The sequence below is a fragment of the Orbicella faveolata genome, unplaced genomic scaffold (assembly GCF_042242905.1).
Source record: "Orbicella faveolata isolate gen_17 unplaced genomic scaffold, um_ofav_v1 contig_35, whole genome shotgun sequence".
In the NCBI taxonomy this organism is placed as follows: Eukaryota; Metazoa; Cnidaria; class Anthozoa; order Scleractinia; family Merulinidae; genus Orbicella; species Orbicella faveolata.
The window spans coordinates 22,991,879-23,008,016 of record NW_028301564.1 but is presented as its reverse complement, the minus strand read 5'-3'; the positions used below and the strand labels follow the sequence as shown (position 1 = coordinate 23,008,016).

The 16,138-nt window shown below is 39.4% G+C and overlaps 1 pseudogene; it reads left to right on the top strand.

The window, feature by feature from the left end:
- The first annotated feature begins 5,710 nt into the window (after positions 1–5,710).
- LOC110065416 (uncharacterized) lies at positions 5,711–9,995 on the top strand (annotated as a pseudogene).
- The last annotated feature ends 6,143 nt before the right edge of the window (positions 9,996–16,138 follow it).

The window sequence follows — 16,138 nt, the reverse complement described above, 5'->3', positions numbered from 1 at the left end:
TAGCCCCGTTCTGTTGTACTGTAAAGTTTGCAAGGTGGCCAAGAGTTCGCGAAAGGCAATTGCAGAAAAAAAAGCAATGTTACAGACGACTTTTTCTCTCTAAGGTCCGTTCCAAACGCCTCTCCATTCATGTGCCCAACCTAACTGGTGAGTTAAGTGAGTTAAGAAACGGGACTGTAGAAGCAATTTTCTTCAGCTCAAATTCATTTTTTGTTCTTTCTTCGTGATAATAGGCCAGCTTATGAAATTTCCCTTTCACAAGTCGAATTAACCGGGAGAAAACCTGTCTAAATACAAACACTGAACCTTGAGTTTGAATTTCCTTCCCTAAATATCGCTATAACAGCGAAATGTTAGTCACAACTCTTTTATTGGGACAGAGTTCTTGAATTCAGAACGCATATTTTCTCGTCGAAAATTGTTACCACCGGCTTCCCGAATTAAGTTCGACGAGTACGCCGTCTGAACCAGCCGTCGCTCCAAAATCGCTCTGAAGTCGAACTTAATCAAGTTTTGTTCGGCACATGAGTGGAGCGGCGTTTGGACCGGGCCTAAGTTGCTCTCCTGGGTGGAAAAACAAAACATTCTTGAAAAAACGCGCACAGTACAACTTTTTCTTGGGTTTCATTATAAAAAGCAAGAATACATTACAGAATACAAAGAGTAGTTACAACAGCCGCTCAATTGCTGTTGTTAACAGCTAACAATAATGAGCTTAAGTAATGACGAAAGAAGAAAATTGAAGTGTTAAATACCAGCAAATCGAAACAACTCGATAACATTCAATGGAAAACTAACAGGGGACGCTACCATCCCCTCCTTGGAAAGTTTATACCGGTATAGCATAAAGGCTAAAACTGTCTTTGCAAGTTGGAAAACGGCAAAAATTGACCCAGTTTTCAAAAAGGATGGCGAGATGAACAGGGGAAACTACAGACTCGTCTCCTTGCTAAGCATCCCGAGCAAGATCCTGGAATCCTTAGTAAAAAATGCCCTTGTATGCCACTAGGCTATTGTCAATTGTGCTCGTAAAACTTGCATATTGTGCTCCTTAAGCACCGCTAAAAGGTTTTGGAAATCATGCTCCAATTATGCTCGTCTCTCTAAATTAAGCTCCTCGCCTCAAAATTTTGCTACTTGGTTTTTAAGCAAATAAAGACAGAATAGTGCTAATAAAGGCAAAACAAGAAATAACGCTGTTTGGAACCGCCGTTTTTTTCATTTTTCTAAGCATCCTGGCTTGATTTTGTATTAATTTCTGGTATGTCTTGACTTTCTAAGAAAACAGTGAAATCCAAGATAGCAGGTCAAATGACGTCATTTGACGTCATATGACGACACAATTAACAAACAGTGTCATCTTGTAGAGAAAGCTCAGTGCTATCTATTTAAATTTATTTCTTTGTGCCTAAACAGAACGGAAACCCAGGGCATGGGGTTTCATCACCGGCCCCCACCTCCCTCCCTCCCATGTACCGTGACGGTGGGGCTATGAATTGGGTTAATTCGCTCTCAAAGAAGGTTTAGTAAGCGCCCCCAAGAGATTGAAGCTCTCTGTACGACATTGTAAGCTGCTGAACTATCTGAACTGGAACTTGGGAAGTGCTCAGATCGACGACGAGATCTTAGAGCTCAGTCAGCTCACTACCGAGTCGTATGCGCGGGGCCTAATACCAATAAACATCACACCGACTCCAGGCGGCCCGGAGACAACAGTAACAGGGGTTTTAGAAGCAGAAAGGGTAAAAAGAAGTATATTCAAAACGAAATTACGTCATTTCGTAATGGTCAGAACTCGATCAGAAAAGCCAGATTATGCTAGCAGTGCTAAATTTAGACAAAAGCTAAAAATTATGCTCGGTTTGCTGAATTATGCCGAAAATTATGCTGGCATAATCGACAAAGCCTAGAAGAGTGACTGTAAATGTCATAAATTCCCACGCTGAGGGATACATTCATTTATAAGAATGCAACGCTACCCCGTTTGGTAACATTTCTGTCGGAGTTAACAGCCAACTTCCAATATATTTTAGATGTACTCCTGGAACAATCAAAGACTGAGTTTGTGCCCTGGAAAGTTATAAGACGATTCCTTGACTCCTTTTCCAGATTAAACTATTTCTTCTTCTATGTTCAGCATGTTAACCACGCTTCTTTTCCGAGCGCTTTGTGACAATATGTTTTCCCATCTCCCAGGGTCTGGATGGGGATAACTGACAACTGAGAAATGGCAGGAAAATAAAAGAAAAAGAAAGCCCAAAACGGTAGAGATCACCAAAACAGAGACTCGCAAAGAAGGGGAAAGCTTGGAATAAACGTTTGGGCACTAAACACCAAAATTCAGTAAAACACAAAAGTGTGTATCCAGTTATTTGAAATAAGCGCTTCTTTTTCCATTCGCGGCTAAATTTTTATGGATCTTTTTGCTCAAAACAACAGCAAATTCCGTCGGACTTCGCCAAAAGGTTTGAAAGAGAAGTACCTCAGAGGTCGGACGCCTGAGCTTGCAAAGAGGCGTATTTTCGATGCTTGTTATACCTAGAATAGAGTATATTCCCCGCTGTATTCTGCCCCAAGCGACTCAACTTCAAACTTCTTTTTCAGTTAATAATAAGACCTAATAAGCAATTGGTAGATGCAGTCCACCCTTGGCCTAATTTGCGTCATCGCAGTGTGCTGAGCATAATTTACAAGTCAGCGATGCAGGCCAATGTTTTGTTTATAGTGCTGAGGATACAAAATGAAGATCAACCAAAGGGGAAGACCTCCGGGATTATAAGAGTCTGGAAAAAACGTCTCTCAGGGTTTTCCTCGTGAGATGTCTATAAACACTCTATCCAAGTATACGAAAGTTGAGGCTCCCGAGGTCAATCGTCTGATTGGTTAGCTAACTCCCAGTTCTTTCGTGAATCGTCTGTGAATGACTAAACTATAATTATTTATACTTGTGCTTGTGTTTGTCCTAATTTTAAAAAGTTAGTCTAGACTTCAAATAATCTGACTCAGTTTTAAACGGCGTATCTGTGTCATGTTATTGGGATCCAACTACATTTTTCTTGTCGTGTCTGCATTGTTTAAACAAGTCCTTCTCTAATAATGTGACATACTGAACCAATTTAGTCAATAAAGTTATCATCTAGTTGACTTTCGATTTGAGCATTACAACCCGCAACTACTGTTGTCAGAATATTCCCAAAAATGATCAATACCAATTTTGTGTGGAGATAGCCGCCTGTGAGGTTTCGTGACTACATGCAGGACACAGTTGGATAAGCTCTGTAAATCGGAGTTAATGGCTTGTGTCTGCTCATGTGAAGTTGTTGGATCCACTTGCAAATTTGTCCAAGACTTTACAGGCATACTTAAATCATTAGCAATCAAGTAAATTTGCGTGGGAGGGACCGTGGATGGTCCAATAAGAAGGTCGTGTTTTTAAATACGTGCGTGACTTTGCAAAAGCTCATCGTTGCCCGCTGAGTTGAAGGAAACGAAAATATTCAATGAGCGAAACAGACAAAAGAGCTACCTGCATTCACAATCATAATAATTAAAATGCTTTGTACGTGATCACCGAATTGGAAAACGTTCGTTATTGATAATACAGAAATCGAACCAATCGTATCTATCCTACATAAGGGCTCTGTACATTCGGCAAGTTTTTCCCAAGTCAGAGAACTGCACTCTGTTCTTTGATTCTTAGTCAAAATTATACCACAAACACTCCTTTGCATCTTTAAACAGTGAAATCGCGCGGGCGGAGCAGGAAGGCTTGATATTGATGCTTGTTATAATCAAAATAGAGTTTACTCCTCGCTGTATTATGTCCCAAGCAATTCAACTTCGACCTTCTGTTTCAATTAATAGTCAGACCAATAAGCAATGAGCCGATTCCGTCCACCCGGCCGTTAGCTTAATTTGCATAATTAGTTTTTGTGGTTAAAGTTTGTCATCGGAGTGTGCTAATCAGTTTAAAAGTCAGTGATGCTCGCCAATGTTTTGTTTATAGCGCTGAAAATAACAAAGGCTTTCTCGGTAGGGATTGACTACAGGCTTTTCTTCATGGGATTTCTGTAAACACTCTGCCCAAATCTACTAAAGGTGAGGCCTTTGATGTCAATAATCAGAGATCAGTGACCTCATGTGCACGTTTGAGGTTCCGCCCCAATTCCTGGGCGAATGTCATCGGGTTAACTAGTCTAAAACTATGTATACTATACTCTCAAACGTTTCGTCTAGGCCGACAACAAGTAAACTGACTCTTAAACGGTGTGTCATGTTATTTAGACCCAGCTATGTTTTTCTTATCTTGTCTGATTTATTTTATATATTTAACTGAAACAAGACCTTCTCTGTAATGACACGCTGAACCAATTCATGTACTCATTATACAGCGGGCGTTTCGACTTGAGCATTTTGGCCCATAAATTACTATTAATACAGTATCACCAAAATGGACCTATTTCAATTTTGTGAGGAAATAATACTCTGTATATTGTAAGATTTAGTGACTACATGCCTGGCAAAAGAATTCAAACAGTAAACAACAATATTTTAGCATGCATCACTGGCAAATATGTCGTGAAGCGCAAATCTGCAGAATTCCTAACTTCTTCGAAATCTTTAAGACGGCCATCAACTTCTTTTAACTCTCTAATTCAGACAAGTTGTCAATTATGCCATGAATATCATTTCTTGATTTAGAAGCCATCGTGTAAGTTGTGAGGTGTTGGATTGCGGTTGCTGTTCGTGAGTACTATTTTGGCGCCGTTAGATTAGCGGCTCTGTAAATCAGAATTTCAAATGAGGTCTGCCTACTTTTTTGATGCTCAAAAGAGCAAATTTTGTAGAATCCATATGCAAATTCCAGTGTAGATACTATAGTTTAATTATAAGAACTCAGAAATTTCGTGGGAGAGACCGTGGAAGATTCGTAGCAGAAGAACCGTGTTTGTAAATAACTGTGTGACTTGAACAAAACGTACGAAAGGGCTATCTGTCTTAAAAATCACGACAGGTGGAATGCTTTGTTTGTAATAACTGAATTAGCAAACGTTTGTCACTGCTAATGCCGAAATCTATACAACAGCAAAGCCCACATGGAGACGCGCAGTGTTCATTTAAACTGTGCATTAGCTGTAGAAAAACTGCTAGAAAACTGAAAATGTTTGTTCTCTCCGAAGACGCCTCAGTTAAAAGCATTCTCCTAGTGATTAGCCCGAGGGCTTTGTCGTAATATGTTTTGCATACTCAGAGAGCTATACTCTAGCTTTTGATTTTCGGTTAGTCCAAATAACACCACAAACAATCCTTTCTACCTTCAAACACTGAAATAGCGCGAGCAAAGCAGTAAAGCTTGAAATTATCACATATCTTTAATTTTCAATCTTTTCTTGGTAATGTATTCTTGTTATAATGAAACGTTTGATTTCTTTATACTGGTGATCACATGCATTACTGAAATTCTGTCATAGCAACTGTTCATCAGGTACCATCAACAAAAGAGTTTATGAGTACATCATTTTCTTGAACACCCTTACGGTTTCAACGGTTTCAAGGAGCTTAAATCCCAGTGAAAAGTATGTAATAATTCCTGAAGTTAAATTATTCTGGATTATTCTTCTTGATCCTTTTTTACGGTCCGCTGCTAGGAGGAACTGCGAAGCAGGAAATCCTGTGCCAATCTGTTACCGACAGGCATCAGACACATGCACATTCTTGGGGATATATTTAGTCATGAAAGGCTTCGTTAATAAAGAGGATGATTGTTACACATTTGGCAAATCGAAAAAATTGAACCAAAACAAAAACTCACCTCAGTGACGAAATATATAGTTGGCATAATCGGCAACGTATGCATGACCAAACGTGACAATGCACACTCGTTTATAGCTAAGCGTGGCACCTCACCACCAACAACAAAAAACTGATCTAAAAGGGTGTCAAAGTTTGCATGACTCGTATTTACAAGTGCATAGCAGTGGATATTGGGTACCCAACGTATCACGTTGCAATTATTACATGTACTTTTATTTTGCATTTTGTAGCAAGTGAGTGATGGAAAATGAAGAAGAGCACTTGACAGACGAGGAATGTGATACCACACACAAAGTTAAAAAGAGAACAATTTTGGCATTTGGTGTCATTGGCTTCCTGGTAGATTTCTTTTTCAGCATCAGCTTAAGTGCCGCTCAGGACATTTTAGAAGCCACCAAGATACCTACATCAGTTGTTTTACTAGCTGCATCTGGCCCCGCGTGTCTTACAACTGCAGTTTATCCGTATTTTTTCCAAAGGATCTCAGTTTCTGTGTCATGTTGTATTACCTTCAGCCTCTCCGTCACTGGAATGTTGATTACGTCCCTTGCTGATGATCCCATCATTAAAGTAACTGGACTATGCTTGGTGTCATTTGGAATCGGCGGCACAGAGACCGTGTTTTATCCTTTAACATCTTTCTATGGAGGTAGTACAATAAACAGCTATGCTTTTGGTTCCGGAACTTCATTTTTGGCGGCGCCTTTATCGTATATAGGTAAACATTGTTAACTAAATCCTAAGCATGGTATGGAAGCTCTGTGAGGGGTGATGAGGGCGGCTTGGATGGGGGGAAGGGTGGGGATCGGTAGACTATAAGTACCTGGGTTGATATCAAAATTATCGAACTTAAAAAGTGTTTAAACGAAAAAGACTCGGAGGCATTTTGTTCTGTTGACAGTTTTGGTCCCGTCCTGAGGTATCAATGAAAAACAATCTTATCTTACATAGGTAAGACACTGAGTCGAATTTGTTTTAAGCTTTAGCGTAGGGTTTTGTTTTGTTGCTTTCTTTTTCTCAGTTTAAGTTAGCTAAAGTTATTTATCTAGGTCCTCCCCCTTATCTTTGAAACTGTTGCCATTTGTACATTAGATTTACACAGAACCGAAAGTGGTGTATTACACCTGGAGCAGGTGACGCATTTTGAAAACTCTCTCCTTCCTTTGGTTAAAGTGCACCTAACCCCCAAAATTTTTTTTCGCTAAAACGAATCTTCTTGTTATTTGAATTAGTTCTGCGAAAAAAATTTTTGGATTCCGTTAAATCCTCGATTTTCTGTGCCCCGACGGAATCTCGAAAATAGCTCCAAAACACCGCCATTTTGTTTCACGACCGAGTTTGAGGAGAATGGGTCTAGCGGCTCTTGTGACGTCTACCCAGGAAGGTTGTATATCTCACGTCCTCTCATTTCCTTCAGGATGGTGCAATACACATGCGAAAAGTGCGCAGAAACGCCTTCCAGAGGTGCTATCGGCTGTTGCAGCAATATTCCAGATTTAAAGAAAGATATACTGTACAATTAACTGACGATGATCGGCTAATGGTGCAACAAAGACGTAAACGATGGTTGATTTTGTCGAACCGAAACAAGCGAACTGAATCTGTGAGAACCATTGAAGAACTCTCACTGGAATTTGTTCCGCAGACTTTCGAACGCTATTTTCATAACTTTTCTGCTTAAAGCTAACCAGCAATTTGTAGAAATACCACCTACAACCTATATCTTCCAATCCCGCAGTATTTATAACATACAAAGTTGTGTGATCCGATCATGATCAAGAAGCGTTATACTGATATGTAAATAGATCGCAACTGTACGCCGCTAACCAACACTTATTTCTCTTTCGATTTAGATGAAAGTCAAAGATTAATCCTTTAGAATTACATGATAACAAACTTGTTAGACTCACAGAGTTTTTCGAAGGTTTGGAAATCAGCAGTGCGACTAAGATTCTGTGCAATAGCGTCGAAAATATGACCGCGTAACATTATGTGCGGACCGCTTAGGGAACACATCCTTTTCGTTTATCCGACGAATTTCGCTGCAAACTTTGAGAACAATTTACATTGGTTATTTGGAGTTACGACTTAAAACGTGTGACAATGTGAAATCGGTAATTGTATGAAATGTTTCCTTCCGCTTTGCTTCCCGCAGCTTCAAAAATACAGGTCCAAACAATACGATTTTCAATCGATCGAAGCCAATGTTTTGGAGGTCATCAAGTCTCGAAAACTGCGACACGTACGTCGCTCTTATAAACATGAAGCATTCCACTGAAAGTAAAACACAAGCTGGATTTAACAGAACAATCACACCTTGATAAAATACATTCTCGCTAAGGACAAATGTAAACGGGCTATAAACACGCGTGGGAATCTTATGTTTAGTTGACGAAATTACCATCCAAAGCAGTCCTTGAGTTTTCTTTCCTGCTTTTCGTTTGCCTGCTCCTCCACTTCGTATCTAGCTTTCCATTCCTAATATACAAGCAGCTCGTCCGCAAAGAAGTCTTCCCCTTCGTCGCTTGAAATATTGTAAATTGCTCTCAAAGCTCTAAGCAGCGAGTTCACAGTTGTCGAACGTGCTCGATCGAAGTTTATTTCGGAGTCTTCCGAATCGAAACTTAACTCTGACTCCAGTGACGAAAAAGAAATGATTCTGAGACAAAACTTGGACGTTTTAGTCCCAAAATACATCGGAACGATTAGGTTTGTGTTCCATGTTCTCGAGCAAATACAGAGAGTTGACTGAGGCGCCATTGTGTTTGGTTCCTGGGTAGACGTCATCAGGTACCGCCGCCCCAGACTCCCTAAAACGCGGTCGTGAAACAATTCAAGCCCGACTTTGAAAGGGCATAGAAAATCGAGGATTCAACCAAATTCAAAAATTTCTTCGCCCAAATGCTTCAAATAAAATCTAGATTCGTTTTAGCGAAAAAAAATTTTGGGGTTAGGTGCACTTTAAAACTATTAATTATTCTCTCGGTTCTTTTTTATTTTCACGGTAATGTAAACGAGAGCATCATTTATCAAGTTTATAAAACAAAACGATGCCAAATGGTTTGTGCATGGTCAGGTGGTAGATGTAGATATCAAGATGAAAACACCTTTCTCTATTTCTATCTTTATGGTGTTTGACTTACCTTGTCCTTTGTTCACAGGCCTGACAATGTTGATTTGTTTGTCTCCGAAAATTTCGCTTCTTCTCGCCACATCCTTATGGATATTGTTGCCTATTTCCTACATTGCAATGGAGGAACCAAGCAATAGCAATCACCCAAATCTTAACCCGAAGTCATTCAAAGAAATTCCTTACAGCCCACTTGAATCGAATCCCAGTGATGATGCTTCCAAAACAAAACTCTCTATTATTGAGATGTTATCACTACTATGGCAAACAGAGCCTCTTTTTATTGGGTGGTTTGTCTGCATCTTTTGTAAACAACTGCTCGTCAGTAGTGTGATGACGACCATGGCGTTCTCTAATGATTCAGTTGCTCCAAGAAATCAGTATCTGCTGTACGTATTGGCGTCGGGGACTGGTGAACTGCTTGGCAGACCATACCTTGGCTACTTATCTAACTGTGGAATCGCAGATAAGTTTGCTATCAGGAAACCATGGTTTCTTTCATTGCTTAATGTTTTTTATTGTGATCGTTATGGTGTTTGTCTCTTGGTTTCGTTTCGGGCTTCTGTTTCATGTTTATACTGCTGCTGCCGTACCTTTGCTCAATAATTTTCTGGCGGGGATGGTTTTCGTCAACACTTTCCAATTTGCCGGTGAAGGTCTTGGTGTGGTAGAAAGGAGGTTTTGTCTAGCATTCCTGACCGGTGCATTATGGGCGGCAAATCTGGCTGTTGCACTTATCGGTTTGACTGTAAAGTATCATCTACGAGAACACTGTCTATACGTTTTTGAAGACGTTTTTTGTTTTACAAGATCGCCTACTGCACGGGATCCGTCTGCGTCTTGTGTCTTCTAGCTAACAAATGAAAAAAAGAAACGTCTGACAATGGCACCCCATTCTGTTCTGCTGTAAAGTCATATGGAAGCCAAGAAATCGCGACAGCCAAGTGGTGATTAAAAAACGAAAACAACTTGAAAACAGTGTAACAGACGTTTGTTTCTCTCTTAGTTCCTTCTCAGGGTGAAAAATTAAAACAAGAAATTATTGAACAAACATGCACAGTAGAACTTTTTAAAAAAAGATTTTCAATGTTCTGGTTTCCTCCTTTATTATCTAGAAGCTATTTATCATAACATCTTTTCAACATTTGCGGATATGTTAGACAATCAAATTATATCAGTAACCCAGAATATGAGGTCTTACGGAGTACCTTGACAATGTCAAGCTTTCCACCAGAGAAAGAAAAGAATATATATACAGGCCATGAAAATCTCTAGGCTTTTACACTAGCGGCGAACCCAAGATCTAAGAAATCCTTGATGGCTCCACGGCTTTAGCTTCGCACAGATCAGCCCACTTTGGTCTTTTTCTTGTTTCCGGTCGAGTTCCATGGAGATATATAGAGGTATTACGGAATGAAGAGGAATATTCTAACCTACGCATCCTGTATTAGTTCAGCCTCCAATAACACATCTTCCTTGCATTCTACAACGATTTTGACACACACTATCGCATGCTCACATATATTCTTCTCTGAAACAACATATTGTTATTCCCATAATGACGTCAGAAGCCAACTCGTTTCCTGGCTCAATCGTGAACGTGGAAAAGAGCAATTTTACAAACTTTGAAAATTCATACAAAATTAACGAAAATAGCTACAACGATAATTTTTTCGCAGTGGTGATCAGGCGAAAAAAGAAATTTATATTAGCGAAAAAAAGTTTCGTGGGGTTAGTGGCCATTTATAGAAACCAGACGCGGCTGCATTAAAACGAAACCCAGAGGCAGCCACAAAGAGACCAGTTAATGCAAGCGATTGCATGTACAAACTGGTAATAGTTCTTGGTCGCAGACAGAGGAACGAATTGCCTGTGACTGACAACTACCCAGACAATGTTGTAAAAATGTAAAAGTAAACACTCCAACGTCAAAAAGCACCATGATAGCTGAAACTGTTCCTTAGAAAGTTAGTGCGAAGCAGTGGAACAGACAGTTTACCCTCGCACTCCCTTGGCGAATAAGAAGGAATTTCGCTACGATCGGTGAACTTTGATCGGAGATAATCAGGGGCAAGACCATTTAGTAATTTATAGAAAATAGTAGCTGTTTGCAATTTATGTTGAACATCTAGTCGTTTCTAGCGAAGTCTTATAAATATAATGAGATCGTCTGCACTGGCGTCATAAGAAGAAGTCAAGATTCTCGTAGCGCGATGTTGTAACTTTTGAAGCGCAGTGTTAAGAGTTTTGTTGCAGTTCCCTAATACGACATTGCAATAATCGAAATCGGGTCGCACTATAGACCCTATTCATAAATGGCTACCAATTATAATAAAAGATCTTTTGTAAGTATTAAAAATTAGCCTAACTAACCCGTTTTTGAGTTGATAATTCAAAAGAATTTTTACTCTCAAACGAGGATAGTTGAGCTAATTTAAGCGCATACAAAAGAATTTTAAATTGGCTGGCCATTTATGAATAGAGTCTAAAAAGCGTTATAAATGCATAGAAGCGTTTCAAACGGCACAAAAGGACGGCTCCTCTTCAAGGCGCCAATGCCAGAGGCAAGTTTTTTTTTGTGACATTTTATCGATATGTTCATTCCAAGTTAAATTTTCATCTTTATACACACCAAGAGATTTGCAAGGTTTAACTTGCTGTAAGGAGTCTCTGTCAATAGTATAAATGTACTAGCGTTTTATCACGGATACCGTTCTCTGGTTGGCTACGCCACTCACTATCTATTCTGGTGATAGATATTGAATAGCGTAGCAGTGTACCCTTGTTAACAAAATGACGGCCGCTTCTTGGCGTTTTCCAAGTGTCTGTGAAGAGAATTTCGATGAAGTTTTGAACAACTAGTAGATTTATACTAAAACAATTAGATTATTCGCTCTCGATTTCTATGCCTGACAGTTATTGACTGGGGCTGCGCTCTCGACAACTATCACGCGATAGAAATCGAGAGCGAATGATCTAATTGTTTATTGTAAGGGGTCAAATATTTTCGCTCTCGCGCGATTGGTCTAAATGCGTCACGTGACTCAATATGCCCCCATTAAATCTCGGGAAATACCGAGTGATATTCCCCAATTTTCAATACTGCGCGTCTTGCGAAAAATATTTGAAGGATAATGAACACAATAGCCTCCATTTGGCCCGAAAATATGTACGGATATTTGTTCTTGGGCATTATCTGTTCCTCAAAGCTCACAAATTTCCTCGAGCTACGCTCCCGGAAAACTGTTCTCGTCTCGGAACAGGTAATGTCTGCGGACAAATATCCGTGCATATTTTTGCGCTAAATGGTGGCGGTTGTTTATTTATCGTTGACGGGTTTCTATTGGACGAACTTGCAAAGAGGAGTATTTTTTTAATGCTTGTTATACGCAGAATATAGTTTACTCCTCGCTGTATTATGCCCCAAGCAATTCAACCTTGACCTTCTGTTTCAATTAATAGTAAGACTAATAAGCAATGATTCGATTCAGTCGACCACCCTTAGCTTAATTTGCGTAATTAGTTTTTGTGGCTAAAGCTTGTCATCGGAATGTGCTAATCATAGTTTAAAATCAGTGATGCATGCTAAGGTTTTGCTAATAGCGCTGAAAATAGCAAAGGTTTTCTCGGTAGGCATTGACCACACGCTTTTCTTCATGGGATTTCTGTTCTGCCCAAATCTACCAAGGGTGAGGTCTTTGATGTCAAGAATCATGGACCATTTACCTTATGTGCACGAGGGAGGTTATATATTTAACTGAAACGAGCCCTTCTCTGTAATGATACGCTGAACCAGTTCATGTACTCATTATCACATTATACAGCGGGCGTTTCGACTTGAGCAGTTAAGCCCTTAATTACTGTGAATACGGTTTCACCAAAATGGACCTATTTCAGTTTTGAGAGGAAATAGTACCCTGTATGTTGTAAGATTTACTGACTACTTACGTGGCAAACAAATTCAAACAACAAACAACATTATTTTAGCATACATCACTGGCTAATACGTCGTGAAGCAGAAATGTGCAGAATTTCTAATTTCTTTGAAATCTTTAATACGGCCATCGACTTCTTTTAACTCTCTTATTCAGACAAGTTGTCAATTATGCCATGAATATCATTTCTTGATTTAGTAGCCATCGTGTAAGTTGTGAGGTGTTGGATTGCGGTTGCTGTTCGTGAGTCCTATTTTGGCGCCGTTAGATTAGCTCTGTAAATCAGAATTTCAAATGACTTCTGCCTACAGTCATTTGATGCTCAAAAGAGCAAATTTTGTAGGATCCACAAGCAAATTCCATTGTAGAAATATAGTTTAATTATAAGAGCTCAGAAATTTCGTGAGATGGACCGTGGAAGATTCGTAGCAGAAGCGTCGTGTTTGTAAATAACTGTATGACTTGACAAGATAGTTAAATTCAATAATACAAAACGTACTAAAGAGTCATCTGTCTTCAAAATCACGATAAATGGAATCCTTTGTCTGTAATAACTGAATTGGAAAGAGTTTGTCCCTGCTAATGCCGAAATCTATCCTACAACAAAGCCTACAAGGAGACGTGCAGTGTCTAGATTTAATACTAGAAAAACTACCAGAAAGCTAAAAATGTTTGCTCTCTCCGACGACGCCTTAGTTAGAAGCCTGTGATTAGCCCGAGGGCTCTGTCGTAATATGTTTTGCATTCTCCCAGAGCTATACTCTAGCTTTTGATTTTCGGTTAGTCCAAATAATACCACAAACAATCGTTTCTACCTTCAAACACTGAAATAGCGCGAGCAAAGCAGTAAAGCTTGACATTATCCGCATAATAATATATTCTTGGTAATATATTCTTGTCAGTATCATGAAACGTTTAATTTCTTTATGCTGGTGATCATATGCATTACTGAAATTCTGTCATAGCAATTGTTCATCAGGAATTGTCAACCCTGAGGCCCTGAGCTATCTTTAACGTTTACCATGAACAAAAAAGCCTATGACTACATGAGTTTCTTTAATACCCTTACGGTTTCAATAGTTTCAAGGAGCCTAAATGCCACTGACGAGTATGTAATAATTCCTAAATTTAAATTATTCTGGATTATTCTTCTTGATCCTTCTTTACGGTCCGCCGCTACTACTGAGGAGGAACTGCGAAGCATGAAATCCTGTACCAAGGTCTTACCGACATACATGAGACATACTTCCGACTGCTACAGAGAGCAACGACGCAATTGAGATTCTTGGGAATATATTTAATCATGAAAGTCTTCGTTAACAAAGAAGATGGTTGTTACACATTTGGCAAATCGCGAAAAAATTGAACCAAAACAAAAACTCATTTTTGTGGAGAAATATATAGCTGGCGTAATCGGCAACGTATGCATGACGAAACGTGACAATACACCGTCTCTAACATCTAAGCGTGACACCCTACCAACACCACCACCACCACCACCACCACCAACAACAACAACAACAAAAACTGCCCTAAATGAGTGTCAAAGTTTGCATGACTCGTATTTATGAGTGCATAGCAGTGGATTTTGGATATCCAACGTATCACGTTGCAATTATTACATGTAATTTTATTTTGCATTTTGTAGCAAGTGGGTGATGGAAAATGTAGAAGAGCACTTGAGAGACGAGGAATGTGATACCACACACAAAGTTAAAAAGAGAACAATTTTGGCAGTTGGTGTCGTTGGCTTCCTGGTAGATTTTTTTTTAAGCATCAGCTTAAGTGCCGCTCAGGACATTTTAGAAGCCACCAAGATACCTACATCAGTTGTTTTACTAGCTGCATCTGGCCCCGCGTGTCTTACAACTGCAGTTTATCCGTATTTTTAGTCTGAATTTCAGCCGTCTCTTCCCTTTACCCCGAGGGGGCGCGGGAGAGAGACGTCGTCTCTCTTCCGCGCCCCCCTTGGGGTAAAGGGAAGAGACAGCTGAAATTCAGAGTACCGTAATTTTTTCCAAAGGATCTCAGTTTCTGTGTCGTGTTGTATTACCTTCAGCCTCTCCGTCACTGGAATGTTGATTACGTCCCTTGTTGATGATCCAATCATTAAAGTAACTGGAGTCTGCTTGGTGTCATTTGGAATCGGCGGCACAGAAACAGTGTTTAATCCTTTAACATCTTTCTATAAACCTCAACAGATACCTGTCTGTTTAGAGATCAATACTGGCACAATAACTGCAATGTAAAGTTAAGTGCTCTCTTGCAAGGACACCGTCTAGGAACTACATTTACAAGTGACTTTTATTGCGCTAAATGGCAATAACTTCTTTTTATAAATTTCAGGTTAGTTCTGGAAATACACCTCCTTGATAGCACCCTATTAAATATTTTTCACTATCTTCTGAACACGAACATTGGCTGTCATTCATCCTTCCACGATTTATTAATTTAACAAACGGCTTCTACTCGGTTGTTAATTAATTCCTATTTAATTTAGCTTTCGTCCGTAAACCTGAGGGGAACATCCTCGCCCTGTATATCTCAGAAAGTGTTTACCCAAACCAATTTCAATTTATATGGTGTGTAATTAGACATCCAAAACTGTTTATCTTAGAAAAAATGGCGTCATACGGCGTAATATGACGTGAAAATGACGTCATGTATTATAAAATTCAGCCATCTTGGACCTCTAAATTATTTTAGAAAGGAATGAGAATCTCCAAAATTGATACGAACAAATCAGACAGTACCAGGATGCAAAAATGCTTAAGATTTTAGAATAACTTTTTAAACCGAATTCTTAACCCTGTTCAGACTGAGGTTTTTGTCGACCGACAGCGAGTGGGAAGAATCTATCACCATCGGTAACCTCCAGAACATTTAAGCATTGTAGCGTATAATGAAAATTACAGTGTGTATAGTACATCCCAAAATATTCTTTATGAGGTTAGCAGCATCAGATGATGACGTTGTGTCACATAGTAATTACATCACGATATCCAAAGCCGCCATCTTGGAATCGCCATCATGAATTTCTCGATTTTCCAAAACCTTTAGGAAACAAACAAAAATTATACAGCTCAAAAGCAATCGCACAATGCTCACAAGCCCTAAGATGCAGAAATATTCACATTTATAGAAACAAGAAAATTGCAAATTTGAAAAGCATATGCTTGTCAAAATACGATTGCTATGAAACATCAAGCTCCGCAAAAGCCTACAACTGTTTCTAAAAGAAACAGAATGGAAAATTACC